This window comes from Salvelinus sp. IW2-2015, linkage group LG32 (assembly GCF_002910315.2).
Source record: "Salvelinus sp. IW2-2015 linkage group LG32, ASM291031v2, whole genome shotgun sequence".
Taxonomy (NCBI): domain Eukaryota; kingdom Metazoa; phylum Chordata; class Actinopteri; order Salmoniformes; family Salmonidae; genus Salvelinus; species Salvelinus sp. IW2-2015.
In genome coordinates this window covers 7,821,662-7,830,035 of record NC_036871.1, presented here as the reverse complement: position 1 = coordinate 7,830,035, position 8,374 = coordinate 7,821,662, and positions in this window count along the sequence as shown.

Below are 8,374 nucleotides of genomic sequence, written 5' to 3'. Positions count from 1 at the left end.
CTACTAGCGCCTTATGCTGGAGAGAAGGGAAAAACGCAGGGAAAAAAATAACCAAAACATGTGACCGACAGGAAGCTCTGGGTGAGTCTTGTGCCTACTCACCTGAGGTGACCGAGAAGTATTCCGCCTGCCATCTCTACTCCCAGAGGCGCTTCTCCAACACCGGTCTGAAGTGTGTCCTCTCCTGCCACAATAGGTGCAAGAGAAGCCACCTCCTCCGGCCCCCCTAGATGCAGCCCCTCCCAACTCCATCGGAGTTGAAGCGGGAGGGCTGGGAGGTGGAACTGACAGGACCCCTCTGAACGCCCGCGGGCAGCTAGCAGGTTGTCCAGTCTTATAGACATGTCAATTAACTCATCGAGAGAGAGTGTAGTGTCTCGACAAGCTAGCTCCCGACGGACGTCCTCCCGAAGGCTACATCGATAATGGTCCATCAGGGCCCTGTCATTCACACCCGCACCAGCAGCCAAGGTCCGGAACTCCAAGGCGAAGTCTTGCGCACTCCTCGTCTCCTGTCTGAGGTGGAACAGTCACTCACCCACCGCTCGGCCCTCCGAGGGTGGTCAAATACGGCCCGAAAGCGGCGGGTGAACTCTGGGTAGTGGTCTCGAACCGAGTCTGGGCCGTTCCAGACCGCATTTGCCCATTCCAGGGCTCTACCCGTCAGACAGGAGATGAGGAGGCTAACACTCTCCTCTCCAGAGGAGTCGGATGAACGGTGGCCAAGTAGAGCTCCAACTGGAGCAAAACCCCTGGCACCCAGCCACCGCTCCGTCGTACTCCCTGTGAGCGCGAGACGCAATGCGCCTGAACCAGATGCCGACGTTGATGGAGAAGGTTGCGCCGTCTGGGAAGGAGCTGGTGCAGATGTCGGGATACCACTCCTCTCCCATCGTTCCATCCTCTCCATCATCATGTCCATCGCTGACCCTATCCGTGGAGAACGGCGGTGTGATGAAGGACACGCTCCATCCATCGATGGAAGATGGGTGTTGCTGCTTCTGCTGACTCCATTACGGGTGGGTCGCGGGCGCTTCGTGTAACACTTCCAGTGGTGGAATAAAAGAGTCAGGTGCAGAGAGCAGGAATATCTTCAACAAGTGGATGTTTATTTCCTTATAGAAATAACATACAATACGGCGACGCCACACAAAACACTGGGCGCGTAAAGAATACTGTCCAAGGAAAAATGTATCATAGAAATCCACTACTGAACACCACCAACACGAAACAGAAAAACAAGCCCGCACAAAAGTCAGCGGGCAAACTGGGTTTAAATAACCCCTAACCTAAACACACCACAGGTGAAACAAATTAGACCAACTCAAAGGAAAACAGAAAAGGGGATCGGTGGCAGCTAGTAGACCGGAGACGACGACCGCCGAGCGCCGCCCGAACGGGAAGAGGCACCATCCTCGGCGGGATTCGTAACACTATGCAGTTGCCAACACCTGAAATATGATGACACATTTACGCCGACATCACCCCAGTATACCGGAGCAAGACGTAAACTCAAAGAAACACATCGTCTCCCCTCTGCTGATTATTTTTTATTTATAACCCCCTTTTCTCCCCAATTTTGTGATTACGATCTTGTCTTTTTTGGTTACTACATGATTCCATATGTGTTATTTAATTGTGTTGATGTCTTCACTATTATTCTACAATGTAGAAAAAAGTAAAAATAAAGAAAAACCCTGGAATGAGTAGGTGTGTCCAAACTTTTGACTGGTACTGTAAATGAGGAAAGATTAAAAATATTAAATTAAGTGAGTAGATCACAATCTGGTGATAGACTTTTGGTAGGTTGTTTACTTTTCAATAGACAATATGAAACATGTGAGAGTTCCTCTTGTGTTTTTGACCTTTATCAAAGAAGTTCAGAAGTTAATTCAGGCTATTTCAGTATCAGGTTGAGTTCCCAGTTCAATCAGGTCAAGAATATACTTTAAATAGACTGTTTTAGGGGTTAAAAATAAACCTCAATGGATGAAGGTGTGGTGAGAAATGACTGGAATGTAATTTGCCACATGCCATTTAGTACTTGTAACGGTTTTCTTCCTGGGATGAAGGAGAGGACCAAAATGCAGCGTGGCTAGTGTTAAACACATTTAATAAACAAAGAGACGAATACGTGAACACTATACAAAATACAAAATAACAAATGTGAAAACCGAGACAGACCTATCTGGTGCAGAACACAAACAGAGACAGGAAACAATCACCCACAAAATCCCAACACAAAACAAGCCTCCTATATATGATTCTCAATCAGGGACAACGATTGACAGCTGCCTCTGATTGAGAACCATATTAGGCTGGACACAGAAACAGACAAACTAGACACACAACATAGAATTCCCACCCAGCTCACGTCCTGACCAACACTAAACAAGCAAAACACATAAGAACTCTGGTCAGGACGTTACAGTACTCTGTTGCGTGACGTGATGTAGAACAGACATGCAAATTATGTGAACTGTAAATGAACAGAACTATACAAAGTTGTGTGTTTATAAATTGTAGGCAATAAGCACCCTACAATTTGAAACTGCATAAGGAAAGGATGGTACATACATTGCAAGAAAAGCAGAGTTTCTAGGTGAAATCGGATCTGCTATATTCCGATTAAATTTGAGGTGTACGGTTGTGGGTGGGAATTTCCCAATACCAAGTTTGCGGCCTCCTGTAGACTTCCACGCATCCCTGAACACTTGCGTGATATGGGAATTTCTGGGATAGTAAATTCCCAACTATACATTAATTAATACGTCTCTGGAAATTTACAAACCATGCATGTCATGGAAATTCTCAACTGCCCAACTCGACATTAATTAATACGTCTCTGGAAATGTACAAACCATGCATATCACGTAAATTCTCAACTGCCACAGGCAGGCCTCTCTCTCATGTGTTAGAAGAGAAGCCGAGTAAAAAGAAGCCAACTCTCCGTGTCTCCTTATTTATCCTGTTTTTAAGGCTTGTAACAATTATAAGCACGGTTTCAAAATCTAGAGATAACATGTTTATGGTCATGGTTTCCTTTTGCTCTTCATGAGTGTACTCGTTGCATGTGGTACAGCTGCTGACAAAGTCTTTCATTTCTGCTTGCATGTTTGGCCAATATAATGTTTCATGTGCCTGGCAGTAGCATGGGTCACCTCCAATGTGACTGGAGTGTATTCAAGGAAGCATCTCTGGATGTAGTTATTTGGGGATAATGACTTTCTGACCTCTGAACAAGATGCCATTTTGCACACTGATCTCATCTCGAAAGGTCTAGTATTCTCTCGCTGTGAACGGTGTCTCCTCTTTCAGGTACGGCCAACCTGTGAGAACCATGGACTTCAGTGACTGTAGGTGTTCATCCTTGTCAGTGTGTTGCCTAATCTGGGCTAGGCTGTGACGTTTAAGTAGTCTGCCTGATTGATCTGTTGAACATCTTGTTGTTCCGGCTCCAGGCCTATGGCCGAGAGAATGTGGCCATAGAACTTGACATCTTTCACCTTGAGCTGCAGCTTCTTCAGGCCAAGGCGCAGCTTAACTGATTGGTAGCGCTCCATCAGTGCCAGGAGCTTCACATCGTGGTTGCGTTCTGCTTCTTCGTGTGTCACCACAGCCTACGATCAGGACATCATCAGCAATGGGTTCAGTGCCCTTGAGCCCAGCCAGTAACTTGTGCTGCTTGTGTTGGTATACCTCAGTTGCCACTGAGTCACCAAACGGGAGCTTGAGCCAGCGTTTCCGACCCCAGGGGGTCCAGAAGGTAGTCATGAAGAGCTGCTTTCTTCATCCAGCTTGCATTGCAGGAAAGCATCTTGGGTGTCCCCCAAGGTGAAAAGCCAGGCCTTGTAGAGGACATCCTCCTGTGTCGGCATAATGTCAGTGCTTGGTTCAGATGCTTTGGGTCGATGCAGACCCTCAGCTTCTCTGGCTTTTTCACTACGACCATATTGCTGATCCAGTCAGTTGGTTCAGTCACAGATGTCATGTGGCCATCGGCCTCATACTTGTCCAGCTGGGCCTTCACAGCCACTTTCATTGCAATGGGCACATTGCGAGGAGCACACTGGACTGGAGTGATGCTCTCATCCACTTCAAAGTGTACCTCCCCAGGTACTGATTCAACGGGTCCGTTGAATGCATCYTCATATCTGCTGAGTAGTTCTTTGAACAAGGGTCCCTGCTGGACATGCTCCACGATGTGCAGGTCATTTGTTACGGTGAACTGCATCAGTCCCAGGCATTCGCATGTAGAGCCTGAGAGGAGAGGATGTTGACTGGTTTTCACAATCTCAAACTCCAGCTTGTGTTTGTGTCCCTGAATAACACATTCGGTCTCAAATATGCCCAGAGAGCTCATTAGCTCTCCTGAGTACAGCTTTAGTCTAGTATCGCTGGGTAAGAGATGCGTGTCAAGTATCAGAATGATTTTGTCTTTGTAACTCATTACATTGCACGTAGCACCGGAATCCAGTTGTCATTGTTGCAGCTTGTTGTGTAATTATAGTGTCACAAACCATTTCTTCCCTCTTAAGTGTACAGCCCCAATGGATTCATGCATGTACATGTGACATCATCACCACAGTGAATCTTGCCCTCACTCACCCTTGTTTTGCCACACACTTTTGCAAAGTGATCATTAGTTCCACAAGCTCTGCATGGTTTTCCATAGGCAGGGCAGTGCTCTTTGCCTCATGCATGTGCATTTCCACAGTATTTGCGTGCTATGGGGCTGTCTGTGTTCACCATTCGTGAATTACTCTACCTCGATTGGTTTTATCTGAATGTCTGCCTGGCAACAGCATGAAAAGTATCAGCGTCGGTGTGTGGGGTTTCGATTTCCATTGCTCTCATTTCAGTGACTTCGGCAATGCGGCACATTTCAATGGCAGTCACTAATGTTAAGCCTCTCTCTCTTGCAATTCCCAGCACTATTTTGTCACGAATCAGTTCATCTTTCAATCCCCCGTATTCACAAGTAGCGGACATTTCAAATGGGTTATAAAGTTGTGTACTGACTCACCCTCTTCCTGTTTGCAGCTTCCAAAAACGAACCGCTCGTAAATGACGTTCCTGGCGGGTTTGAAGTAACTCCCCAATGCATCCAGTATGGCCTTTGCGTCACCCTGTTGTCGTGCTGTGAGGGTAAGATGGTGCCGGTAGATATGTCGGCATTCGCTGCCCATTAAGCTCCTCAGAGTTGCCGCTTGGACCTCGTTGGGTTTTTCATCTAGACCGGTCGCCAGCGCATAGTCCTCGAATTCATCCTTGAAGTTAGTCCCTATTAGTATTCCAGTCCCCTGTGAGAACCATGGGTTTTGGTGGCGGAATGTTTGCGGCCATTGTGATGGAATAGGATATCTCTTTGCCTTCAGCCATCGAGGTAGGTAGTGATGCTAGCTAGCCAGCTAACAACAAGTTGAACAGTGGTGTGACTAACGTTAGCAGTAGGAAACGGCGTGCGTTCGCATATGGAACCTAACTGTGCCTATACAGTACTTAGCTACAAAAATAACAAACGTGGGGTTTTTGAGCCACTTCTGATACCATGTTTCTGTATGATATGTTAGATTAAAGAATAAAGACAGACACAAATGTCAAGTTCAACAGCCTTGTTCAAGCATGGGAACAGCCCAGCTAGTCGATTACCTATCAACTAGACTCCGTAACAGCAACCTATATCCCATGGACCAATCAACACTATAGCAGCCCCAATGGAGGCTCGCCCTTGGCCAAGCTGGATGACTCCTGTCAGTACTGTGCTTTATTCTTTTGAAAACACTATTGTTGATCTTTGAATAGGCTCGTTCATTTTCCTCCAAATGAGATATACCCCCACAGTCCTTTAACCCATGTAAGCAGGTAAGCACCACATTTGAAATTCAAAGATGAAGGAAAGTGTTTAATCGTTGGTGGTGCTTTCGCTGTAAAGCCTTTTTGAAATCGGACACTGTGGTGGGATTAACAACAAGATTACCTTTAAAATGGTATAAGATACTTGTATGTTTGAGGAATTTTAAGTATGAGATTTCTGATGTTTGAATTTGGCGCCCTGCATTTTCACTGGCTGTTGTTATATCGATCCCGTTAACGGGATTGCAGCCATAAGAAGTTCACAAGAACTTCAACATTCACAAGGCTGTGGAGCCAGACGGATTTACCAGGACGAGTGCTGGCCAAACTGGCAGGTGTCTTCACTGACAATTCAACATGTCCCTGATTGAGTCTGTAATACCAACATGTTTCAAGCAGACACCCATAGTCCCTGTGCCCAAGAACATGAAGGCAACCTGCCCGGATAAATGACTACAGACCCGTAGCACTCACGTCCGTAGCCATGAAGTGCTTTGAAAGGCTGGTAATGGCGCACATCAACACCATTATCCCAGAAACCCTAGACCCACTCCAATTTGCATACCACCCAAACAGATCCACAGATGATGCAATCTCTATTGCACTCCACGCCCTTTCCCCACCTTGACAAAAGGAACACCTATGTGAGAATGCTATTCATTGACTACAGCTCAGCGTTCAACACCATAGTACCCTCAAGCTCATCACTAAGTTAAGGATCCTGGGACTAAACACCTCCCTCTGCAACTGGATTCCTGGACTTCCTGATGGGCCGCCCCCAGGTGGTGAAGGTAGGTAGCAACACATCTGCCACGCGATCCTCAACACTGGAGCCCCTCAGGGGTGCGTGCTCAGTCCCCTCCTGTACTCCCTGTTCACCCACAACTGCATGGCCAGGCACGACTCCAACGCCATCATTAGTTTGCTGACGACACAGCAGTGGTAGGTCTGATCACCGACAACGACGAGACAGCCTATAGGAGGAGGTCAGAGACCTGCCGGGTGGTGCCAGAATAACAACCTATCCCTCAACGTAACCAAGACTAAGGAGAGATGATGTGGACTACAGGAAAAGGAGGACCGAGCACGCCCCCATTCTCATCGACAGGGGCTGAATCCACGCTTCAAGACTGCTTCGATCACGCGGATTGGAATATGTTCCGCATCGCGTCCAACAACAATATTGACGAATATGCTGATTCGGTGAGCGAGTTCATTAGGAAGTGCATTGACGATGTCGTACCCACAGCAACGATAAAAACATTCCCAAACCAGAAACCGCTGGATTGACGGCAGCATTCGCGTGAAACTGAAAGCGCGAACCACTGCTTTTAACCAGGGCAAGGTGACCGGAAGCATGACCGAATACAAACAGTGTAGCTATTCTCTCCGCAAGGCAATCAAACAGGCTAAGTCTCAGTACAGACAAAATCGAGTCGAAATTCAACAGCTCAGACACAAAGGGTATGTGGCAGGGTCTACAGTCAATCACGGATTACAAAAAGAAAACCCAGCCCCGTCGAGGACCAGAATGTCTTGCTCCAGACAGGAAACAATTTTTTGCCCGCTTTGAGGAACAATACAGTGCCACTGACACGGCCCCTACCAATACCTGCAGGCTCTCCTTCACTAGCCGAGTGAGTAAATAACATTTAAACGTGTTAACCCTCGCAAGGCTGCAGGCCCAGACGGGCATTCCCAGCCGCGTCCTTCAAGAGCATGCGCAGACCAGCTGGCTGGTGTGTTTACGGACATTATTCAATCAATCCTTATCCAGTCTGCTGCTTCCCACATCTTCAAGAGGGCCACCATTGTTCTGTTCCCAGAAGCTAAGGTAACTGAGCTAACGACTACCGCCCCGCTAGCACTCACTTCGTCATCATGAAGTGCTTTGAGAGAACTAGTCAAGGACCATACACCTCCCCCTACCGGACACCCTAGACCCACTCCAATTTGCTTACCGACCCAATAGGTCCACAGACGACGCAATCGCAACCCCACACTGCACACTGCCTCTAACCCATCTGGACAAGAGGATACCCATGTGGAGAATGCTGTTCATCGATTACAGCTTCAGCATTTAACACCATTAGTAACCCTCCAAACTCGTCTCAAGCTCTGAGACCCTGGTCTCGACCCGCCCCTGTGGCAACTGCGGTCCTGGACTTCCTGACGGGCCGCCCCCAGGTTGGTGAGGGTAGGTAACAACATCTCCACCCCGCTGGATCCTCAACACTGGGCCCCACAAGGGTGCGTTCTGAGCCCTCTCCTGTACTCCCTGTTCACCACGACTGCGTGGCCATGCACGCCTCCAACTCAATCATCAAGTTTCGGATGACACTACAGTGGTAGGCTTGATCACCAAACAACGACGAGACGGCCTACAGGGAGGAGGTGAGCCCTGGAGTGTTGGTGTCAGGAAAATAACCTCATACTCAACGTCAACAAAAACAAAGGAGATGATTGTGGACTTCAGGAACAGCCAAGGGGAGCACCCCCCTATCCACATCGACGGGTC